The 25,774-nt window shown below is 38.0% G+C and overlaps 1 protein-coding gene; it reads left to right on the forward strand.

Moving 5' to 3' along the window:
* The window catches only part of Erich1 (glutamate-rich 1), a gene marked incomplete at its 5' end in the record, with an annotated part of 52,793,804 nt that overhangs the window by 13,101,343 nt on the left and 39,666,687 nt on the right, over positions 1-25,774 (forward strand).

Genomic DNA, 25,774 nt, shown 5'->3' on the forward strand with positions numbered 1-25,774 from the left:
TGAATTCGGTTAGTTCCCAATAGGCCGCAGTAGTAATAAGTGGACTGTTCGGGATATAGAAAAATTTTCACGAATGGAATCAAAATTTCTAGGCGAATTCAGTGAGTTCCCAATGGGACATGCTTGTATGTGTGTGCTTTTCAATATGTAACAACATTTTAAGGAACGGACTCTAAGTATCATGGTGAATTCAGTAGGTTCCCAATAGGATTCGCATGTAATAAGCTTCTTATTCAAGATAGAGCAACGTTTTAAGGAACGGAAACACTGTTTCTCTGTGAATTCAGTTAGTTCCCAGTAGCAGGCTCTTGTATTATGCGTACTTCTAAAGATTTATCAAAATTTGGTGTGCCGAATCTGAGTAACATGGTGAATTCGGTTAGTTCCCAATAGGCCGCAGTAGTAATAAGTGGACTGTTCGGGATATAGAAAAATTTTCACGAATGGAATCAAAATTTCTAGGCGAATTCAGTGAGTTCCCAATGGGACATGCTTGTATGAGTGTGCTTTTCAATATGTAACAACATTTTAAGGAACGGACTCTAAGTATCATGGTGACTTCAGTAGGTTCCCAATAGGATTTGCATGTAATAAGCTTGTTATTCAAGATAGAGCAACGTTTTAAAGAACGGAAACAGTGTTTCTCTGTGAATTCAGTTAGTTCCCAGTAGCAGGCTCTTGTAATATGCGTACTTCTAAAGATTTATCAAAATTTGGTGTGCGGAATCTGAGTAACATGGTGAATTCGGTTAGTTCCCACTAGGCCGCAGTAGTAATAAGTGGACTGTTCGGGATATAGAAAAATTTTCACGAATGGACTCAAAATTTCTAGGCGAATTCAGTGAGTTCCCAATGGGACATGCTTGTATGAGTGTGCTTTTCAATATGTAACAACATTTAAGAACCGACTCTAAGTATCATGGTGAATTCAGTAGGTTCCCAATAGGATTCGTATGTAATAAGCTTGTTATTCAAGATAGAGCAACGTTTTAAGGAACGGAAACACTATTTCTCTGAGAATTCAGTTAGTTCCCAGTAGCAGGCTCTTGTAATATGCGTACTTCTAAAGATTTATCAAAATTTGGTGTGCCGAATCTGAGTAACATGGTGAATTCGGTTAGTTCCCAATAGGCCGCAGTAGTAATAAGTGGACTGTTCGGGATATAGAAAAATTTTCACGAATGGAATCAAAATTTCTAGGCGAATTCAGTGAGTTCCCAATGGGACATGCTTGTATGAGTGTGCTTTTCAATGTGTAACAACATATTAAGGAACGGAATCTAAGTATCATGGTGAATTCAGTAGGTTCCCAATAGGATTCGCATGTAATAAGCTTGTTATTCAAGATAGAGCAACGTTTTAAGGAACGGAAACACTGTTTCTCTGTGAATTCAGTTAGTTCCCAGTAGCAGGCTCTTGTAATATGCGTACTTCTTAAGATTTATAAAAATTTGGTGTGCCGAATCTGAGTAACATGGTGAATTCGGTTAGTTCCCAATAGGCCGCAGTAATAATAAGTGGACTGTTCGGGATATAGAAAAATTTTCACGAATGGAATCAAAATTTCTAGGCGAATTCAGTGAGTTCCCAATGGGACATGCTTGTATGAATGTGCTTTTCAATATGTAACAACATTTTAAGGAACGGACTCTAAGTATCATGGTGAATTCAGTAGGTTCCCAATAGGATTCGCATGTAATAAGCTTGTTATTCAAGATAGAGCAACGTTTTAAGGAACGGAAACACTGTTTCTCTGTGAATTCAGTTAGTTCCCAGTAGCAGGCTCTTGTAATATGCGTCCTTCTAAAGATTTATCAAAATTTGGTGTGCCGAATCTGAGTAACATGGTGAATTCGGTTAGTTTCCAATAGGCCGCAATAGTAATAAGTGGAATGTTCGGGATATAGAAAAATTTTCACGAATGGAATCAAAATTTCTAGGCGAATTCAGTGAGTTCCCAAAGGGACATGCTTGTGTGAGTGTGCTTTTCAATATGTAACAACATTTTAAGGAACGGACTATAAGTATCATGGTGAATTCAGTAGGTTCCCAATAGGATTCGCATGTAATAAGCTTGTTATTCAAGATAGAGCAACGTTTTAAGGAACGGAAACACTGTTTCTCTGTGAATTCAGTTAGATCCCAGTAGCAGGCTCTTGTAATATGCGTACTTCTAAAGATTTATCAAAATTAGTTGTGCCGAATCTGAGTAACATGGTGAATTCGGTTAGTTCCCAATAGGCCGCAGTAGTAATAAGTGGACTGTTCGGGATATAGAAAAATTTTCACGAATGGAATCAAAATTTCTAGGCGAACTCAGTGAGTTCCCAATGGGACATGCTTGTATGAGTGTGCTTTTCAATGTGTAACAACATTTTAAGGAACGGAATCTAAGTATCATGGTGAATTCAGTAGGTTCCCAATAGGATTCGCATGTAATTAGCTTGTTATTCAAGATAGAGCAACGTTTTAAGGAACGGAAACACTGTTTCTCTGTGAATTCAGTTAGTTCCCAGTAGCAGGTCTGGTAATATGCGTCCTTCTAAAGATTTATCAAAATTTGGTGTGCCGAATCTGAGTAACATGGTGAATTTGTTTAGTTCCCAATAGGCCGCAGTAGTAATATGTGGACTGTTCGGGATATAGAAAAATTTTCACGAATGGAATCAAAATTTCTAGGCGAATTCAGTGAGTTCCCAATGGGACATGCTTGTATGAGTGTGCTTTTCAATATGTAACAACATTTTAAGGAACGGACTCTAAGTATCATGGTGAATTCAGTAGGTTCCCAATAGGATTCGCATGTAATAAGCTTGTTATTCAAGATAGAGCAACGTTTTAAGGAACGGAAACACTGTTTCTCTGTGAATTCAGTTAGTTCCCAGTAGCAGGCTCTTGTAATATGCGTACTTCTAAAGATTTATCAAAATTTGGTGTCCCGAATCTGAGTAACATGGTGAATTCGGTTAGTTCCCACTAGGCCGCAGTAGTAATAAGTGGACTGTTCGGGATATAGAAAAATTTTCACGAATGGAATCAAAATTTCTAGGCGAATTCAGTGAGTTCCCAATGGGACATGCTTGTATGAGTGTGCTTTTCAATATGTAACAACATTTTAAGAACGGACTCTAAGTATCATGGTGAATTCAGTAGGTTCCCAATAGGATTCGCATGTAATAAGCTTGTTATTCAAGATAGAGCAACGTTGTAAGGAACGGAAACACTGTTTCTCTGTGAATTCAGTTAGTTCCCAGTAGCAGGCTCTTGTATTATGTGTACTTCTAAAGATTTATCAAAATTTTGTGTCGAATCTGAGTAACATGGTGAATTCGGTTAGTTCCCAATAGGCCGCAGTAGTAATAAGTGGACTGTTCGGGATATAGAAAAATTTTCACTAATGGAATCAAAATTTCTAGGCGAATTCAGTGAGTTCCCAATGGGACATGCTTGTATGAGTGTGCTTTTCAATATGTAACAACATTTTAAGGAACGGACTCTAAGTATCATGGTGACTTCAGTAGGTTCCCAATAGGATTCGCATGTAATAAGCTTGTTATTCAAGATAGAGCAACGTTTTAAGGAACGGAAACACTGTTTCTCTGTGAATTCAGTTAGTTCCCAGTAGCAGGCTCTTGTAATATGCGTACTTCTAAAGATTTATCAAAATTTGGTGTGCCGAATCTGAGTAACATGGTGAATTCGGTTAGTTTCCAATAGGCCGCAATAGTAATAATTGGACTGTTCGGGATATAGAAAAATTTTCACGAATGGACTCAAAATTTCTAGGCGAATTCAGTGAGTTCCCAATGGGACATGCTTGTATGAGTGTGCTTTTCAATATGTAACAACATTTTAAGGAACGGACTCTAAGTATCATGGTGAATTCAGTAGGTTCCCAATAGGATTCGCATGTAATAAGCTTGTTATTCAAGATAGAGCAACGTTTTAAGGAACGGAAACACTGTTTCTCTGTGAATTCAGTTAGTTCCCAGTAGCAGGCTCTTGTAATATGCGTACTTCTAAAGATTTATCAAAATTTGGTGTGCCGAATCTGAGTAACATGGTGAATTCGGTTAGTTCCCAATAGGCCGCAGTAGTAATAAGTGGACTCTTCGGGATATAGAAAAATTTTCACGAATGGACTCAAAATTTCTCAGCGAATTCAGTGAGTTCCCAATGGGACATGCTTGTATGAGTGTGCTTTTCAATATGTAACAACATTTTAAGGAACGAACTCTAAGTATCATGGTGAATTCAGTAGGTTCCCAATAGGATACGCATGTGATAAGCTGGTTATTCAAGATAGAGCAACGTTTTAAGGAACGGAAACACTGTTTCTCTGTGAATTCAGTTAGTTCCCCGTAGCAGGCTCTTGTAATATGCGTCCTTCTTAAGATTTATCAAAATTTGGTGTGCCGAATCTGAGTAACATGGTGAATTCGGTTAGTTTCCAATAGGCTGCAATAGTAATAAGTGGACTGTACGGGATACAGAAAAATTTTCACGAATGGAATCAAAATTTCTAGGCGAATTCAGTGAGTTCCCAAAGGGACATGCTTGTGTGAGTGTGCTTTTCAATATGTAACAACATTTTAAGGAACGGACTCTAAGTATCATGGTGAATTCAGTAGGTTCCCAATAGGATTCGCATGTAATAAGCTTGTTATTCAAGATAGAGCAACGTTTTAAGGAACGGAAACACTGTTTCTCTGTCAATTCAGTTAGTTCCCAGTAGCAGGCTCTTGTAATATGCGTACTTCTAAAGATTTATCAAAATTTGGTGTGCCGAATCTGAGTAACATGGTGAATTCGGTTAGTTCCCAATAGGCCGCAGTAGTAATAAGTGGACTGTTCGGGATATAGAAAAATTTTCACGAATGGAATCAAAATTTCTAGGCGAATTCAGTGAGTTCCCAATGGGACATGCTTGTATGAATGTGCTTTTCAATATGTAACAACATTTTAAGGAACGGACTCTAAGTATCATGGTGAATTCAGTAGGTTCCCAATAGGATTCGCATGTAATAAGCTTGTTATTCAAGATAGAGCAACGTTTTAAGGAACGGAAACACTGTTTCTCTGTGAATTCAGTTAGTTCCCAGTAGCAGGCTCTTGTAATATGCGTCCTTCTAAAGATTTATCAAAATTTGGTGTGCCGAATCTGAGTAACATGGTGAATTCGGTTAGTTTCCAATAGGCCGCAATAGTAATAAGTGGAATGTTCGGGATATAGAAAAATTTTCACGAATGGAATCAAAATTTCTAGGCGAATTCAGTGAGTTCCCAAAGGGACATGCTTGTGTGAGTGTGCTTTTCAATATGTAACAACATTTTAAGGAACGGACTCTAAGTATCATGGTGAATTCAGTAGGTTACCAATAGGATTCGCATGTAATAAGCTTGTTATTCAAGATAGAGCAATGTTTTAAGGAACGGAAACACTGTTTCTCTGTGAATTCAGTTAGTTCCCAGTAGCAGGCTCTTGTAATATGCGTACTTCTAAAGATTTATCAAAATTTGGTGTGCCGAATCTGAGTAACATGGTGAATTTGGTTATTTCCCACTAGGCCGAAGTAGTAATAAGTGGACTGTTCGGGATATAGAAAAATTTTCACGTATGGACTCAAAATTTCTAGGCGAATTCAGTGAGTTCCCAATGGGACATGCTTGTATGAGTGTGATTTTCAATATGTAACAACATTTTAAGGAACGGACTCTAGGTATCATGGTGAATTCAGTAGGTTCCCAATAGGATTCGCATGTAATAAGCTTGTTATTCAAGATAGAGCAACGTTTTAAGGAACGGAAACACTGTTTCTCTGTCAATTCAGTTAGATCCCAGTAGCAGGCTCTTGTAATATGCGTACTTCTAAAGATTTATCAAAATTTGGTGTGCCGAATCTGAGTAACATGGTGAATTCGGTTAGTTCCCAATAGGCCGCAGTAGTAATAAGTGGACTGTTCAGGATATAGAAAAATTTTCACGAATGGAATCAAAATTTCTAGGCGAATTCAGTGAGTTCCCAATGGGACATGCTTGTATGAGTGTGCTTTTCAATATGTAACAACATTTTAAGAACGGACTCTAAGTATCATGGTGAATTCAGTAGGTTCCCAATAGGATTCGCATGTAATAAGCTTGTTATTCAAGATAGAGCAACGTTTTAAGGAACGGAAACACTGTTTCTCTGTGAATTCAGTTAGTTCCCAGTAGCATGCTCTTGTAATATGCGTACGTCTAAAGATTTATCAAAATTTGGTGTGCCGAATCTGAGTAACATGGTGAATTCGGTTAGTTCCCATTAGGCAGCAGTAGTAATAAGTGGACTGTTCGGGATATAGAAAAATTTTCAAGAATGGAATCAAAATTTCTAGGCGAATTCAGTGAGTTCCCAATGGGACATGCTTGTATGAGTGTGCTTTTCAATATGTAACAACATTATAAGGAACGGACTCTAAGTATCATGGTGACTTCAGTAGGTTCCCAATAGGATTCGCATGTAATAAGCTTGTTATTCAAGATAGAGCAACGTTTTAAGGAATGGAAACACTGTTTCTCTGTGAATTCAGTCAGTTCCCAGTATCAGGCTCTTGTAATATGCGTACTTCTAAAGATTTATCAAAATTTGGTGTGCCGAATCTGAGTAACATGGTGAATTCGGTTAGTTCCCACTAGGCCGCAGTAGTAATAAGTGGACTGTTCGGGATATAGAAAAATTTTCACGAATGGACTCAAAATTTCTAGGCGAATTCAGTGAGTTCCCAATGGGACATGCTTGTATGAGTGTGTTTTTCAATATGTAACAACATTTAAGAACGGACTCTAAGTATCATGGTGAATTCAGTAGGTTCCCAATAGGATTCGTAGGTAATAAGCTTGTTATTCAAGATAGAGCAACGTTTTAAGGAACGGAAACACTATTTCTCTGAGAATTCAGTTAGTTCCCAGTAGCAGGCTCTTGTAATATGCGTACTTCTAAAGATTTATCAATATTTGGTGTGCCGAATCTGAGTAACATGGTGAATTCGGTTAGTTCCCAATAGGCCGCAGTAGTAATAAGTGGACTGTTCGGGATATAGAAAAATTTTCACGAATGGAATCAAAATTTCTAGGCGAATTCAGTGAGTTCCCAATGGGACATGCTTGTATGAGTGTGCTTTTCAATGTGTAACAACATTTTAAGGAACGGAATCTAAGTATCATGGTGAATTCAGTAGGTTCCCAATAGGATTCGCATGTAATAAGCTTGTTATTCAAGATAGAGCAACGTTTTAAGGAACGGAAACACTGTTTCTCTGTGAATTCAGTTAGTTCCCAGTAGCAGGCTCTTGTAATATGCGTACTTCTAAAGATTTATCAAAATTTGGTGTGCCGAATCTGAGTAACATGGTGAATTCGGTTAGTTTCCAGTAGGCCGCAATAGTAATAAGTGGACTGTTCGGGATATAGAAAAATTTTCACGAATGGAATCAAAATTTCTAGGCGAATTCAGTGAGTTCCCAATGGGACATGCTTGTGTGAGTGTGCTTTTCAATATGTAACAACATTTTAAGGAACGGACTCTAAGTATCATGGTGAATTCAGTAGGTTCCCAATAGGATTCGCATGTGAAAGCTTGTTATTCAAGATAGAGCAACGGTTTAAGGAACGGAAACACTGTTTCTCTGTGAATTCAGTTAGTTCCCAGTAGCAGGCTCTTGTAATATGCGTACTTCTAAAGATTTATCAAAATTTGGTGTGCCGAATCTGAGTAACATGGTGAATTCGGTTAGTTCCCAATAGGCCGCAGTAGTAATAAGTGGACTGTTCGGGATATAGAAAAATTTTGACGAATGGAATCAAAATTTCTAGGCGAATTCAGTGAGTTCCCAATGGGACATGCTTGTATGTGTGTGCTTTTCAATATGTAACAACATTTTAAGGAACGGACTCTAAGTATCATGGTGAATTCAGTAGGTTCCCAATAGGATTCGCATGTAATAAGCTTGTTATTCAAGATAGAGCAACGTTTTAAGGAACGGAAACACTGTTTCTCTGTGAATTCAGTTAGTTCCCAGTAGCAGGCTCTTGTATTATGCGTACTTCTAAAGATTTATCAAAATTTGGTGTGCCGAATCTGAGTAACATGGTGAATTCGGTTAGTTCCCAATAGGCCGCAGTAGTAATAAGTGGACTGTTCGGGATATAGAAAAATTTTCACGATGGAATCAAAATTTCTAGGCGAATTCAGTGAGTTCCCAATGGGACATGCTTGTATGAGTGTGCTTTTCAATATGTAACAACATTTTAAGGAACGGACTCTAAGTATCATGGTGACTTCAGTAGGTTCCCAATAGGATTTGCATGTAATAAGCTTGTTATTCAAGATAGAGCAACGTTTTAAAGAACGGAAACAGTGTTTCTCTGTGAATTCAGTTAGTTCCCAGTAGCAGGCTCTTGTAATATGCGTACTTCTAAAGATTTATCAAAATTTGGTGTGCCGAATCTGAGTAACATGGTGAATTCGGTTAGTTCCCACTAGGCCGCAGTAGTAATAAGTGGACTGTTCGGGATATAGAAAAATTTTCACGAATGGACTCAAAATTTCTAGGCGAATTCAGTGAGTTCCCAATGGGACATGCTTGTATGAGTGTGCTTTTCAATATGTAACAACATTTAAGAACCGACTCTAAGTATCATGGTGAATTCAGTAGGTTCCCAATAGGATTCGTATGTAATAAGCTTGTTATTCAAGATAGAGCAACGTTTTAAGGAACGGAAACACTATTTCTCTGAGAATTCAGTTAGTTCCCAGTAGCAGGCTCTTGTAATATGCGTACTTCTAAAGATTTATCAAAATTTGGTGTGCCGAATCTGAGTAACATGGTGAATTCGGTTAGTTCCCAATAGGCCGCAGTAGTAATAAGTGGACTGTTCGGGATATAGAAAAATTTTCACGAATGGAATCAAAATTTCTAGGCGAATTCAGTGAGTTCCCAATGGGACATGCTTGTATGAGTGTGCTTTTCAATATGTAACAACATTTTAAGAACGGACTCTAAGTATCATGGTGAATTCAGTAGGTTCCCAATAGGATTCGCATGTAATAAGCTTGTTATTCAAGATAGAGCAACGTTGTAAGGAACGGAAACACTGTTTCTCTGTGAATTCAGTTAGTTCCCAGTAGCAGGCTCTTGTATTATGTGTACTTCTAAAGATTTATCAAAATTTGGTGTGCCGAATCTGAGTAACATGGTGAATTCGGTTAGTTCTCAATAGGCCGCAGTAGTAATAAGTGGACTGTTCGGGATATAGAAAAATTTTCACGAATGGAATCAAAATTTCTAGGCGAATTCAGTGAGTTCCCAATGGGACATGCTTGTATGAGTGTGCTTTTCAATATGTAACAACATTTTAAGGAACGGACTCTAAGTATCATGGTGACTTCAGTAGGTTCCCAATAGGATTCGCATGTAATAAGCTTGTTATTCAAGATAGAGCAACGTTTTAAGGAACGGAAACACTGTTTCTCTGTGAATTCAGTTAGTTCCCAGTAGCAGGCTCTTGTAATATGCGTACTTCTAAAGATTTATCAAAATTTGGTGTGCCGAATCTGAGTAACATGGTGAATTCGGTTAGTTTCCAATAGGCCGCAATAGTAATAATTGGACTGTTCGGGATATAGAAAAATTTTCACGAATGGACTCAAAATTTCTAGGCGAATTCAGTGAGTTCCCAATGGGACATGCTTGTATGAGTGTGCTTTTCAATATGTAACAACATTTTAAGGAACGGACTCTAAGTATCATGGTGAATTCAGTAGGTTCCCAATAGGATTCGCATGTAATAAGCTTGTTATTCAAGATAGAGCAACGTTTTAAGGAACGGAAACACTGTTTCTCTGTGAATTCAGTTAGTTCCCAGTAGCAGGCTCTTGTAATATGCGTACTTCTAAAGATTTATCAAAATTTGGTGTGCCGAATCTGAGTAACATGGTGAATTCGGTTAGTTCCCAATAGGCCGCAGTAGTAATAAGTGGACTCTTCGGGATATAGAAAAATTTTCACGAATGGACTCAAAATTTCTCAGCGAATTCAGTGAGTTCCCAATGGGACATGCTTGTATGAGTGTGCTTTTCAATATGTAACAACATTTTAAGGAACGGACTCTAAGTATCATGGTGAATTCAGTAGGTTCCCAATAGGATACGCATGTGATAAGCTGGTTATTCAAGATAGAGCAACGTTTTAAGGAACGGAAACACTGTTTCTCTGTGAATTCAGTTAGTTCCCCGTAGCAGGCTCTTGTAATATGCGTCCTTCTTAAGATTTATCAAAATTTGGTGTGCCGAATCTGAGTAACATGGTGAATTCGGTTAGTTTCCAATAGGCTGCAATAGTAATAAGTGGACTGTACGGGATACAGAAAAATTTTCACGAATGGAATCAAATTTTCTAGGCGAATTCAGTGAGTTCCCAAAGGGACATGCTTGTGTGAGTGTGCTTTTCAATATGTAACAACATTTTAAGGAACGGACTCTAAGTATCATGGTGAATTCAGTAGGTTCCCAATAGGATTCGCGTGTAATAAGCTTGTTATTCAAGATAGAGCAACGTTTTAAGGAACGGAAACACTGTTTCTCTGTGAATTCAGTTAGTTCCCAGTAGCAGGCTCTTGTAATATGCGTACTTCTAAAGATTTATCAAAATTTGGTGTGCCGAATCTGAGTAACATGGTGAATTCGGTTAGTTTCCAATAGGCCGCAATAGTAATAAGTGGAATGTTCGGGATATAGAAAAATTTTCACGAATGGAATCAAAATTTCTAGGCGAATTCAGTGAGTTCCCAAAGGGACATGCTTCTGTGAGTGTGCTTTTCAATATGTAACAACATTTTAAGGAACGGACTCTAAGTATCATGGTGAATTCAGTAGGTTCCCAATAGGATTCGCATGTAATAAGCTTGTTATTCAAGATAGAGCAACGTTTTAAGGAACGGAAACACTGTTTCTCTGTGAATTCAGTTAGTTCCCAGTAGCAGGCTCTTGTAATATGCGTACTTCTAAAGATTATCAAAATTTGGTGTGCCGAATCTGAGTAACATGGTGAATTCGGTTAGTTCCCAATAGGCCGCAATAGTAATAAGTGGACTGTTCGGGATATAGAAAAATTTTCACGAATGGAATCAAAATTTCTAGGCGAATTCAGTGAGTTCCCAATGGGACATGCTTGTATGAATGTGCTTTTCAATAAGTAACAACATTTTAAGGAACGGACTCTAAGTATCATGGTGAATTCAGTAGGTTCCCAATAGGATTCGCATGTAATAAGCTTGTTATTCGAGATAGAGCAACGTTTTAAGGAACGGAAACACTGTTTCTCTGTGAATTCAGTTAGTTCCCAGTAGCAGGCTCCTGTAATATGCGTACTTCTTAAGATTTATCAAAATTTGGTGGCCAAATCTGAGTAACATGGTGAATTCGGTTAGTTCCCAATAGGCCGCAGTAGTAATAAGTGTACTGTTCGGGATATAGAAAAATTTTAACGAATGGAATCAAAATTTCTAGGGGAATTCAGTGAGTTCCCAAAGGGACATGCTTGTATGAGTGTTCTTTTCAATATGTAACAACATTTTAAGGAACGGAATCTAAGTATCATGGTGAATTCAGTAGGTTCCCAATAGGATTCGCATGTAATAAGCTTGTTATTCAAGATAGAGCAACGTTTTAAGGAACGGAAACACTGTTTCTCTGTCAATTCAGTTAGTTCCCAGTAGCAGGCTCTTGTAATATGCGTACTTCTAAAGATTTATCAAAATTTGGTGTGCCGAATCTGAGTAACATGGTGAATTCGGTTAGTTCCCAATAGGCCGCAGTAGTAATAAGTGGACTGTTCGGGATATAGAAAAATTTTCACGAATGGAATCAAAATTTCTAGGCGAATTCAGTGAGTTCCCAATGGGACATGCTTGTATGAATGTGCTTTTCAATATGTAACAACATTTTAAGGAACGGACTCTAAGTATTTGGTGAATTCAGTAGGTTCCCAATAGGATTCGCATGTAATAAGCTTGTTATTCAAGATAGAGCAACGTTTTAAGGAACGGAAACACTGTTTCTCTGTGAATTCAGTTAGTTCCCAGTAGCAGGCTCTTGTAATATGCGTCCTTCTAAAGATTTATCAAAATTTGGTGTGCCGAATCTGAGTAACATGGTGAATTCGGTTAGTTTCCAATAGGCCGCAATAGTAATAAGTGGAATGTTCGGGATATAGAAAAATTTTCACGAATGGAATCAAAATTTCTAGGCGAATTCAGTGAGTTCCCAAAGGGACATGCTTGTGTGAGTGTGCTTTTCAATATGTAACAACATTTTAAGGAACGGACTCTAAGTATCATGGTGAATTCAGTAGGTTACCAATAGGATTCGCATGTAATAAGCTTGTTATTCAAGATAGAGCAATGTTTTAAGGAACGGAAACACTGTTTCTCTGTGAATTCAGTTAGTTCCCAGTAGCAGGCTCTTGTAATATGCGTACTTCTAAAGATTTATCAAAATTTGGTGTGCCGAATCTGAGTAACATGGTGAATTCGGTTATTTCCCACTAGGCCGAAGTAGTAATAAGTGGACTGTTCGGGATATAGAAAAATTTTCACGTATGGACTCAAAATTTCTAGGCGAATTCAGTGAGTTCCCAATGGGACATGCTTGTATGAGTGTGTTTTTCAATATGTAACAACATTTTAAGGAACGGACTCTAGGTATCATGGTGAATTCAGTAGGTTCCCAATAGGATTCGCATGTAATAAGCTTGTTATTCAAGATAGAGCAACGTTTTAAGGAACGGAAACACTGTTTCTCTGTCAATTCAGTTAGATCCCAGTAGCAGGCTCTTGTAATATGCGTACTTCTAAAGATTTATCAAAATTTGGTGTGCCGAATCTGAGTAACATGGTGAATTCGGTTAGTTCCCAATAGGCCGCAGTAGTAATAAGTGGACTGTTCAGGATATAGAAAAATTTTCACGAATGGAATCAAAATTTCTAGGCGAATTCAGTGAGTTCCCAATGGGACATGCTTGTATGAGTGTGCTTTTCAATATGTAACAACATTTTAAGAACGGACTCTAAGTATCATGGTGAATTCAGTAGGTTCCCAATAGGATTCGCATGTAATAAGCTTGTTATTCAAGATAGAGCAACGTTTTAAGGAACGGAAACACTGTTTCTCTGTGAATTCAGTTAGTTCCCAGTAGCATGCTCTTGTAATATGCGTACGTCTAAAGATTTATCAAAATTTGGTGTGCCGAATCTGAGTAACATGGTGAATTCGGTTAGTTCCCATTAGGCAGCAGTAGTAATAAGTGGACTGTTCGGGATATAGAAAAATTTTCAAGAATGGAATCAAAATTTCTAGGCGAATTCAGTGAGTTCCCAATGGGACATGCTTGTATGAGTGTGCTTTTCAATATGTAACAACATTATAAGGAACGGACTCTAAGTATCATGGTGACTTCAGTAGGTTCCCAATAGGATTCGCATGTAATAAGCTTGTTATTCAAGATAGAGCAACGTTTTAAGGAATGGAAACACTGTTTCTCTGTGAATTCTGTTAGTTCCCAGAATCAGGCTCTTGTAATATGCGTACTTCTAAAGATTTATCAAAATTTGGTGTGCCGAATCTGAGTAACATGGTGAATTCGGTTAGTTTCCAATAGGCCGCAATAGTAATAAGTGGACTGTTCGGGATATAGAAAAATTTTCACGAATGGAATCAAAATTTCTAGGCGAATTCAGTGAGTTCCCAAAGGGACATGCTTGTGTGAGTGTGCTTTTCAATATGTAACAACATTTTAAGGAACGGACTCTAAGTATCATGATGAATTCAGTAGGTTCCCAATAGGATTCGCATGTAATAAGCTTGTTATTCAAGATAGAGCAACGTTTTAAGGAATGGAAACACTGTTTCTCTGTGAATTCAGTCAGTTCCCAGTATCAGGCTCTTGTAATATGCGTACTTCTAAAGATTTATCAAAATTTGGTGTGCCGAATCTGAGTAACATGGTGAATTCGGTTAGTTCCCACTAGGCCGCAGTAGTAATAAGTGGACTGTTCGGGATATAGAAAAATTTTCACGAATGGACTCAAAATTTCTAGGCGAATTCAGTGAGTTCCCAATGGGACATGCTTGTATGAGTGTGTTTTTCAATATGTAACAACATTTAAGAACGGACTCTAAGTATCATGGTGAATTCAGTAGGTTCCCAATAGGATTCGTAGGTAATAAGCTTGTTATTCAAGATAGAGCAACGTTTTAAGGAACGGAAACACTATTTCTCTGAGAATTCAGTTAGTTCCCAGTAGCAGGCTCTTGTAATATGCGTACTTCTAAAGATTTATCAATATTTGGTGTGCCGAATCTGAGTAACATGGTGAATTCGGTTAGTTCCCAATAGGCCGCAGTAGTAATAAGTGGACTGTTCGGGATATAGAAAAATTTTCACGAATGGAATCAAAATTTCTAGGCGAATTCAGTGAGTTCCCAATGGGACATGCTTGTATGAGTGTGCTTTCAATGTGTAACAACATTTTAAGGAACGGAATCTAAGTATCATGGTGAATTCAGTAGGTTCCCAATAGGATTCGCATGTAATAAGCTTGTTATTCAAGATAGAGCAACGTTTTAAGGAACGGAAACACTGTTTCTCTGTGAATTCAGTTAGTTCCCAGTAGCAGGCTCTTGTAATATGCGTACTTCTAAAGATTTATCAAAATTTGGTGTGCCGAATCTGAGTAACATGGTGAATTCGGTTAGTTTCCAGTAGGCCGCAATAGTAATAAGTGGACTGTTCGGGATATAGAAAAATTTTCACGAATGGAATCAAAATTTCTAGGCGAATTCAGTGAGTTCCCAATGGGACATGCTTGTGTGAGTGTGCTTTTCAATATGTAACAACATTTTAAGGAACGGACTCTAAGTATCATGGTGAATTCAGTAGGTTCCCAATAGGATTCGCATGTGAAAGCTTGTTATTCAAGATAGAGCAACGGTTTAAGGAACGGAAACACTGTTTCTCTGTGAATTCAGTTAGTTCCCAGTAGCAGGCTCTTGTAATATGCGTACTTCTAAAGATTTATCAAAATTTGGTGTGCCGAATCTGAGTAACATGGTGAATTCGGTTAGTTCCCAATAGGCCGCAGTAGTAATAAGTGGACTGTTCGGGATATAGAAAAATTTTCACGAATGGAATCAAAATTTCTAGGCGAATTCAGTGAGTTCCCAATGGGACATGCTTGTATGTGTGTGCTTTTCAATATGTAACAACATTTTAAGGAACGGACTCTAAGTATCATGGTGAATTCAGTAGGTTCCCAATAGGATTCGCATGTAATAAGCTTCTTATTCAAGATAGAGCAACGTTTTAAGGAACGGAAACACTGTTTCTCTGTGAATTCAGTTAGTTCCCAGTAGCAGGCTCTTGTATTATGCGTACTTCTAAAGATTTATCAAAATTAGGTGTGCCGAATCTGAGTAACATGGTGAATTCGGTTAGTTCCCAATAGGCCGCAGTAGTAATAAGTGGACTGTTCGGGATATAGAAAAATTTTCACGAATGGAATCAAAATTTCTAGGCGAATTCAGTGAGTTCCCAATGGGACATGCTTGTATGAGTGTGCTTTTCAATATGTAACAACATTTTAAGGAACGGACTCTAAGTATCATGGTGACTTCAGTAGGTTCCCAATAGGATTTGCATGTAATAAGCTTGTTATTCAAGATAGAGCAACGTTTTAAAGAACGGAAACAGTGTTTCTCTGTGAATTCAGTTAGTTCCCAGTAGCAGGCTCTTGTAATATGCGTACTTCTAAAGATTTATCAAAATTTGGTGTGCCGAATCTGAGTAACATGGTGAATTCGGTTAGTTCCCACTAGGCCGCAGTAGTAATAAGTGGACTGTTCGGGATATAGAAAAATTTTCACGAATGGACTCAAAATTTCTAGGCGAATTCAGTGAGTTCCCAATGGGACATGCTTGTATGAGTGTGCTTTTCAATATGTAACAACATTTAAGAACCGACTCTAAGTATCATGGTGAATTCAGTAGGTTCCCAATAGGATTCGTATGTAATAAGCTTGTTATTCAAGATAGAGCAACGTTTTAAGGAACGGAAACACTATTTCTCTGAGAATTCAGTTAGTTCCCAGTAGCAGGCTCTTGTAATATGCGCACTTCTAAAGATTTATCAAAATTTGATATGCCGAATCTGAGTAACATGGTGAATTCGGTTAGTTCCCAATAGGCCGCAGTAGTAATAAGTGGACTGTTCGGGATATAGAAAAATTTTCACGAATGGAATCAAAATTTCTAGGCGAATTCAGTGAGTTCCCAATGGGACATGCTTGTATGAGTGTGCTTTTCAATGTGTAACAACATTTTAAGGAACGGAATCTAAGTATCATGGTGAATTCAGTAGGTTCCCAATAGGATTCGCATGTAATAATCATGTTATTCAAGATAGAGCAACGTTTTAAGGAACGGAAACACTGTTTCTCTGTGAATTCAGTTAGTTCCCAGTAGCAGGCTCTTGTAATATGCGTACTTCTAAAGATTTATCAAAATTTGGAGTGCCGAATCTGAGTAACATGGTGAATTCGGTTAGTTTCCAATAGGCTGCAATAGTAATAAGTGGACTGTTCGGGATATAGAAAAATTTTCACGAATGGAATCAAAATTTCTAGGCGAATTCAGTGAGTTCCCAATGGGACATGCTTGTGTGAGTGTGCTTTTCAATATGTAACAACATTTTAAGGAACGGACTCTAAGTATCATGGTGAATTCAGTAGGTTCCCAATAGGATTCGCATGTGAAAGCTTGTTCTTCAAGATAGAGCAACGTTTTAAGGAACGGAAACACTGTTTCTCTGTGAATTCAGTTAGTTCCCAGTAGCAGGCTCTTGTAATATGCGTACTTCTAAAGATTTATCAAAATTTGGTGTGCCGAATCTGAGTAACATGGTGAATTCGGTTAGTTCCCAATAGGCCGCAGTAGTAATAAGTGGACTGTTCGGGATATAGATAAATTTTCACGAATGAAATCAAAATTTCTAGGCGAATTCAGTGAGTTCCCAATGGGACATGCTTGTATGTGTGTGCTTTTCAATATGTAACAACATTTTAAGGAACGGACTCTAAGTATCATGGTGAATTCAGTAGGTTCCCAATAGGATTCGCATGTAATAAGCTTGTTATTCAAGATAGAGCAACGTTTTAAGGAACGGAAACACTGTTTCTCTGTGAATTCAGTTAGTTCCCAGTAGCAGGCTCTTGTATTATGCGTACTTCTAAAGATTTATCAAAATTTGGTGGCCAAATCTGAGTAACATGGTGAATTCTGTTAGTTCCCAATAGGCCGCAGTAGTAATAAGTGGACTGTTCGGGATATAGAAAAATTTTCACGAATGGAATCAAAATTTCTAGGCGAATTCAGTGAGTTCCCAATGGGACATGCTTGTATGAGTGTGCTTTTCAATATGTAACAACATTTTAAGGAACGGACTCTAAGTATCATGGTGACTTCAGTAGGTTCCCAATAGGATTCGCATGTAATAAGCTTGTTATTCAAGATAGAGCAACGTTTTAAGGAACGGAAACACTGTTTCTCTGTGAATTCAGTTAGTTCCCAGTAGCAGGCTCTTGTAATATGCGTACTTCTAAAGATTTATCAAAATTTGGTGTGCCGAATCTGAGTAACATGGTGAATTCGGTTAGTTTCCAATAGGCCGCAATAGTAATAAGTGGAATGTTCGGGATATAGAAAAATTTTCACGAATGGAATCAAAATTTCTAGGCGAATTCAGTGAGTTCCCAAAGGGACATGCTTGTGTGAGTGTGCTTTTCAATATGTAACAACATTTTAAGGAACGGACTCTAAGTATCATGGTGAATTCAGTAGGTTCCCAATAGGATTCGCATGTAATAAGCTTGTTATTCAAGATAGAGCAACGTTTTAAGGAACGGAAACACTGTTTCTCTGTGAATTCAGTTAGTTCCCAGTAGCAGGCTCTTGTAATATGCGTACTTCTAAAGATTTATCAAAATTTGGTGTCCCGAATCTGAGTAACATGGTGAATTCGGTTAGTTCCCACTAGGCCGCAGTAGTAATAAGTGGACTGTTCGGGATATAGAAAAATTTTCACGAATGGAATCAAAATTTCTAGGCGAATTCAGTGAGTTCCCAATGGGACATGCTTGTATGAGTGTGCTTTTCAATATGTAACAACATTTTAAGAACGGACTCTAAGTATCATGGTGAATTCAGTAGGTTCCCAATAGGATTCGGATGTAATAAGCTTGTTATTCAAGATAGAGCAACGTTTTAAGGAACGGAAACACTGTTTCTCTGTGAATTCAGTTAGTTCCCAGTAGCAGGCTCTTGTATTATGTGTACTTCTAAAGATTTATCAAAATTTGGTGTGCCGAATCTGAGTAACATGGTGAATTCGGTTAGTTCCCACTAGGCCGCAGTAGTAATAAGTGGACTGTTCGGGATATAGAAAAATTTTCACGAATGGAATCAAAATTTCTAGGCGAATTCAGTGAGTTCCCAATGGGACATGCTTGTATGAGTGTGCTTTTCAATATGTAACAACATTTTAAGGAACGGACTCTAAGTATCATGGTGAATTCAGTAGGTTCCCAATAGGATTCGCATGTAATAAGCTTGTTATTCAAGATAGAGCAACGTTTTAAGGAACGGAAACACTGTTTCTCTGTGAATTCAGTTAGTTCCCAGTAGCAGGCTCTTGTAATATGCGTACTTCTAAAGATTTATCAAAATTTGGTGTGCCGAATCTGAGTAACATGGTGAATTCGGTTAGTTCCCAATAGGCCGCAGTAGTAATAAGTGGACTCTTCGGGATATAGAAAAATTTTCACGAATGGACTCAAAATTTCTCAGCGAATTCAGTGAGTTCCCAATGGGACATGCTTGTATGAGTGTGCTTTTCAATATGTAACAACATTTTAAGGAACGGACTCTAAGTATCATGGTGAATTCAGTAGGTTCCCAATAGGATACGCATGTGATAAGCTGGTTATTCAAGATAGAGCAACGTTTTAAGGAACGGAAACACTGTTTCTCTGTGAATTCAGTTAGTTCCCCGTAGCAGGCTCTTGTAATATGCGTCCTTCTTAAGATTTATCAAAATTTGGTGTGCCGAATCTGAGTAACATGGTGAATTCGGTTAGTTTCCAATAGGCTGCAATAGTAATAAGTGGACTGTTCGGGATACAGAAAAATTTTCACGAATGGAATCAAAATTTCTAGGCGAATTCAGTGAGTTCCCAAAGGGACATGCTTGTGTGAGTTTGCTTTTCAATATGTAACAACATTTTAAGGAACGGACTCTAAGTATCATGGTGAATTCAGTAGGTTCCCAATAGGTTCGCGTGTAATAAGCTTGTTATTCAAGATAGAGCAACGTTTTAAGGAACGGAAACACTGTTTCTCTGTGAATTCAGTTAGTTCCCAGTAGCAGGCTCTTGTAATATGCGTACTTCTAAAGATTTGTCAAAATTTGGTGTGCTGAATCTGAGTAACATTGTGAATTCGGTTAGTTTCCAATAGGCCGCAGTAGTAATAAGTGGACTGTTCGGGATATAGAAAAATTTTCACGAATGGAATCAAAATTTCTAGGCGAATTCAGTGAGTTCCCAAAGGGACATGCTTCTGTGAGTGTGCTTTTCAATATGTAACAACATTTTAAGGAACGGACTCTAAGTATCATGGTGAATTCAGTAGGTTCCCAATAGGATTCGCATGTAATAAGCTTGTTATTCAAGATAGAGCAACGTTTTAAGGAACGGAAACACTGTTTCTCTGTGAATTCAGTTAGTTCCCAGTAGCAGGCTCTTGTAATATGCGTACTTCTAAAGATTATCAAAATTTGGTGTGCCGAATCTGAGTAACATGGTGAATTCGGTTAGTTCCCAATAGGCCGCAGTAGTAATAAGTGGACTGTTCAGGATATAGAAAAATTTTCACGAATGGAATCAAAATTTCTAGGCGAATTCACTGAGTTCCCAATGGGACATGCTTGTATGAATGTGCTTTTCAATAAGTAACAACATTTTAAGGAACGGACTCTAAGTATCATGGTGAATTCAGTAGGTTCCCAATAGGATTCGCATGTAATAAGCTTGTTATTCAAGATAGAGCAACGTTTTAAGGAACGGAAACACTGTTTCTCTGTGAATTCAGTTAGTTCCCAGTAGCAGGCTCTTGTATTATGCGTACTTCTAAAGATTTATAAAAATTTGGTGTGCCGAATCTGAGTAACATGGTGAATTCGGTTAGTTCCCAATAGGCCGCAGTAGTAATAAGTGGACTGTTCGGGATATAGAAAAATTTTCACGAATGGAATCGAAATTTCTAGGCGATTTCAGTGAGTTCCCAATGGGACATGCTTGTATGAGTGTGCTTTTCAATATGTAACAACATTTTAAGGAACGGACTCTAAGTATCATGGTGACTTCAGTAGGTTCCCAATAGGATTCGCATGTAATAAGCTTGTTATTCAAGATAGAGCAACGTTTTAAGGAACGGAAACACTGTTTCTCTGTGAATTCAGTTAGTTCCCAGTAGCAGGCTCTTGTAATATGCGTACTTCTAAAGATTTATCAAAATTTGGTGTGCCGAATCTGAGTAACATGGTGAATTCGGTTAGTTTCCAATAGGCCGCAATAGTAATAATTGGACTGTTCGGGATATAGAAAAATTTTCACGAATGGAATCAAAATTTCTAGGCGAATTCAGTGAGTTCCCAATGGGACATGCTTGTGTGAGTGTGCTTTTCAATATGTAACAACATTTTAAGGAACGGACTCTAAGTATCATGGTGAATTCAGTAGGTTCCCAATAGGATTCGCATGTGAAAGCTTGTTCTTCAAGATAGAGCAACGTTTTAAGGAACGGAAACACTGTTTCTCTGTGAATTCAGTTAGTTCCCAGTAGCAGGCTCTTGTAATATGCGTACTTCTAAAGATTTATCAAAATTTGGTGTGCCGAATCTGAGTAACATGGTGAATTCGGTTAGTTCCCAATAGGCCGCAGTAGTAATAAGTGGACTGTTCGGGATATAGATAAATTTTCACGAATGGAATCAAAATTTCTAGGCGAATTCAGTGAGTTCCCAATGGGACATGCTTGTATGTGTGTGCTTTTCAATATGTAACAACATTTTAAGGAACGGACTCTAAGTATCATGGTGAATTCAGTAGGTTCCCAATAGGATTCGCATGTAATAAGCTTGTTATTCAAGATAGAGCAACGTTTTAAGGAACGGAAACACTGTTTCTCTGTGAATTTAGTTAGTTCCCAGTAGCAGGCTCTTGTATTATGCGTACTTCTAAAGATTTATCAAAATTTGGTGGCCAAATCTGAGTAACATGGTGAATTCTGTTAGTTCCCAATAGGCCGCAGTAGTAATAAGTGGACTGTTCGGGATATAGAAAAATTTTCACGAATGGAATCAAAATTTCTAGGCGAATTCAGTGAGTTCCCAATGGGACATGCTTGTATGAGTGTGCTTTTCAATATGTAACAACATTTTAAGGAACGGACTCTAAGTATCATGGTGACTTCAGTAGGTTCCCAATAGGATTCGCATGTAATAAGCTTGTTATTCAAGATAGAGCAACGTTTTAAGGAACGGAAACACTGTTTCTCTGTGAATTCAGTTAGTTCCCAGTAGCAGGCTCTTGTAATATGCGTACTTCTAAAGATTTATCAAAATTTGGTGTGCCGAATCTGAGTAACATGGTGAATTCGGTTAGTTTCCAATAGGCCGCAATAGTAATAAGTGGAATGTTCGGGATATAGAAAAATTTTCACGAATGGAATCAAAATTTCTAGGCGAATTCAGTGAGTTCCCAAAGGGACATGCTTGTGTGAGTGTGCTTTTCAATATGTAACAACATTTTAAGGAACGGACTCTAAGTATCATGGTGAATTCAGTAGGTTCCCAATAGGATTCGCATGTAATAAGCTTGTTATTCAAGATAGAGCAACGTTTTAAGGAACGGAAACACTGTTTCTCTGTGAATTCAGTTAGTTCCCAGTAGCAGGCTCTTGTAATATGCGTACTTCTAAAGATTTATCAAAATTTGGTGTCCCGAATCTGAGTAACATGGTGAATTCGGTTAGTTCCCACTAGGCCGCAGTAGTAATAAGTGGACTGTTCGGGATATAGAAAAATTTTCACGAATGGAATCAAAATTTCTAGGCGAATTCAGTGAGTTCCCAATGGGACATGCTTGTATGAGTGTGCTTTTCAATATGTAACAACATTTTAAGAACGGACTCTAAGTATCATGGTGAATTCAGTAGGTTCCCAATAGGATTCGGATGTAATAAGCTTGTTATTCAAGATAGAGCAACGTTTTAAGGAACGGAAACACTGTTTCTCTGTGAATTCAGTTAGTTCCCAGTAGCAGGCTCTTGTATTATGTGTACTTCTAAAGATTTATCAAAATTTGGTGTGCCGAATCTGAGTAACATGGTGAATTCGGTTAGTTCCCACTAGGCCGCAGTAGTAATAAGTGGACTGTTCGGGATATAGAAAAATTTTCACGAATGGAATCAAAATTTCTAGGCGAATTCAGTGAGTTCCCAATGGGACATGCTTGTATGAGTGTGCTTTTCAATATGTAACAACATTTTAAGAACGGACTCTAAGTATCATGGTGAATTCAGTAGGTTCCCAATAGGATTCGCATGTAATAAGCTTGTTATTCAAGATAGAGCAACGTTGTAAGGAACGGAAACACTGTTTCTCTGTGAATTCAGTTAGTTCCCAGTAGCAGGCTCTTGTATTATGCGTACTTCTAAAGATTTATCAAAATTTGGTGTGCCGAATCTGAGTAACATGGTGAATTCGGTTAGTTCCCAATAGGCCGCAGTAGTAATAAGTGGACTGTTCGGGATATAGAAAAATTTTCACCAATGGAATCAAAATTTCTAGGCGAATTCAGTGAGTTCCCAATGGGACATGCTTGTATGAGTGTGCTTTTCAATATGTAACAACATTTTAAGGAACGGACTCTAAGTATCATGGTGACTTCAGTAGGTTCCCAATAGGATTCGCATGTAATAAGCTTGTTATTCAAGATAGAGCAACGTTTTAAGGAACGGAAACACTGTTTCTCTGTGAATTCAGTTAGTTCCCAGTAGCAGGCTCTTGTAATATGCGTACTTCTAAAGATTTATCAAAATTTGGTGTGCCGAATCTAAGTAACATGGTGAATTCGGTTAGTTTCCAATAGGCCGCAATAGTAATAATTGGACTGTTCGGGATATAGAAAAATTTTCACGAATGGACTCAAAATTTCTAGGCGAATTCAGTGAGTTCCCAATGGGACATGCTTGTATGAGTGTGCTTTTCAATATGTAACAACATTTTAAGGAACGGACTCTAAGTATCATGGTGAATTCAGTAGGTTCCCAATAGGATTCGCATGTAATAAGCTTGTTATTCAAGATAGAGCAACGTTTTAAGGAACGGAAACACTGTTTCTCTGTGAATTCAGTTAGTTCCCAGTAGCAGGCTCTTGTAATATGCGTACTTCTAAAGATTTATCAAAATTTGGTGTGCCGAATCTGAGTAACATGGTGAATTCGGTTAGTTCCCAATAGGCCGCAGTAGTAATAAGTGGACTCTTCGGGATATAGAAAAATTTTCACGAATGGACTCAAAATTTCTCAGCGAATTCAGTGAGTTCCCAATGGGACATGCTTGTATGAGTGTGCTTTTCAATATGTAACAACATTTTAAGGAACGGACTCTAAGTATCATGGTGAATTCAGTAGGTTCCCAATAGGATACGCATGTGATAAGCTGGTTATTCAAGATAGAGCAACGTTTTAAGGAACGGAAACACTGTTTCTCTGTGAATTCAGTTAGTTCCCCGTAGCAGGCTCTTGTAATATGCGTCCTTCTTAAGATTTATCAAAATTTGGTGTGCCGAATCTGAGTAACATGGTGAATTCGGTTAGTTTCCAATAGGCTGCAATAGTAATAAGTGGACTGTTCGGGATACAGAAAAATTTTCACGAATGGAATCAAAATTTCTAGGCGAATTCAGTGAGTTCCCAAAGGGACATGCTTGTGTGAGTTTGCTTTTCAATATGTAACAACATTTTAAGAACGGACTCTAAGTATCATGGTGAATTCAGTAGGTTCCCAATAGGTTCGCGTGTAATAAGCTTGTTATTCAAGATAGAGCAACGTTTTAAGGAACGGAAACACTGTTTCTCTGTGAATTCAGTTAGTTCCCAGTAGCAGGCTCTTGTATTATGTGTACTTCTAAAGATTTATCAAAATTTGGTGTGCCGAATCTGAGTAACATGGTGAATTCGGTTAGTTCCCACTAGGCCGCAGTAGTAATAAGTGGACTGTTCGGGATATAGAAAAATTTTCACGAATGGAATCAAAATTTCTAGGCGAATTCAGTGAGTTCCCAATGGGACATGCTTGTATGAGTGTGCTTTTCAATATGTAACAACATTTTAAGGAACGGACTCTAAGTATCATGGTGAATTCAGTAGGTTCCCAATAGGATTCGCATGTAATAAGCTTGTTATTCAAGATAGAGCAACGTTTTAAGGAACGGAAACACTGTTTCTCTGTGAATTCAGTTAGTTCCCAGTAGCAGGCTCTTGTAATATGCGTACTTCTAAAGATTTATCAAAATTTGGTGTGCCGAATCTGAGTAACATGGTGAATTCGGTTAGTTCCCAATAGGCCGCAGTAGTAATAAGTGGACTCTTCGGGATATAGAAAAATTTTCACGAATGGACTCAAAATTTCTCAGCGAATTCAGTGAGTTCCCAATGGGACATGCTTGTATGAGTGTGCTTTTCAATATGTAACAACATTTTAAGGAACGGACTCTAAGTATCATGGTGAATTCAGTAGGTTCCCAATAGGATACGCATGTGATAAGCTGGTTATTCAAGATAGAGCAACGTTTTAAGGAACGGAAACACTGTTTCTCTGTGAATTCAGTTAGTTCCCCGTAGCAGGCTCTTGTAATATGCGTCCTTCTTAAGATTTATCAAAATTTGGTGTGCCGAATCTGAGTAACATGGTGAATTCGGTTAGTTTCCAATAGGCTGCAATAGTAATAAGTGGACTGTTCGGGATACAGAAAAATTTTCACGAATGGAATCAAAATTTCTAGGCGAATTCAGTGAGTTCCCAAAGGGACATGCTTGTGTGAGTTTGCTTTTCAATATGTAACAACATTTTAAGGAACGGACTCTAAGTATCATGGTGAATTCAGTAGGTTCCCAATAGGTTCGCGTGTAATAAGCTTGTTATTCAAGATAGAGCAACGTTTTAAGGAACGGAAACACTGTTTCTCTGTGAATTCAGTTAGTTCCCAGTAGCAGGCTCTTGTAATATGCGTACTTCTAAAGATTTATCAAAATTTGGTGTGCCGAATCTGAGTAACATGGTGAATTCGGTTAGTTTCCAATAGGCCGCAATAGTAATAATTGGACTGTTCGGGATATAGAAAAATTTTCACGAATGGAATCAAAATTTCTAGGCGAATTCAGTGAGTTCCCAATGGGACATGCTTGTATGAGTGTGCTTTTCAATATGTAACAACATTTTAAGGAACGGACTCTAAGTATCATGGTGAATTCAGTAGGTTCCCAATAGGATTCGCATGTAATAAGCTTGTTATTCAAGATAGAGCAACGTTTTAAGGAACGGAAACACTGTTTCTCTGTG

Source organism: Rattus norvegicus, chromosome 16 (assembly GCF_021556685.1).
Source record: "Rattus norvegicus strain SHRSP/BbbUtx chromosome 16, alternate assembly SHRSP_T2T, whole genome shotgun sequence".
NCBI classification, from domain to species: domain Eukaryota; kingdom Metazoa; phylum Chordata; class Mammalia; order Rodentia; family Muridae; genus Rattus; species Rattus norvegicus.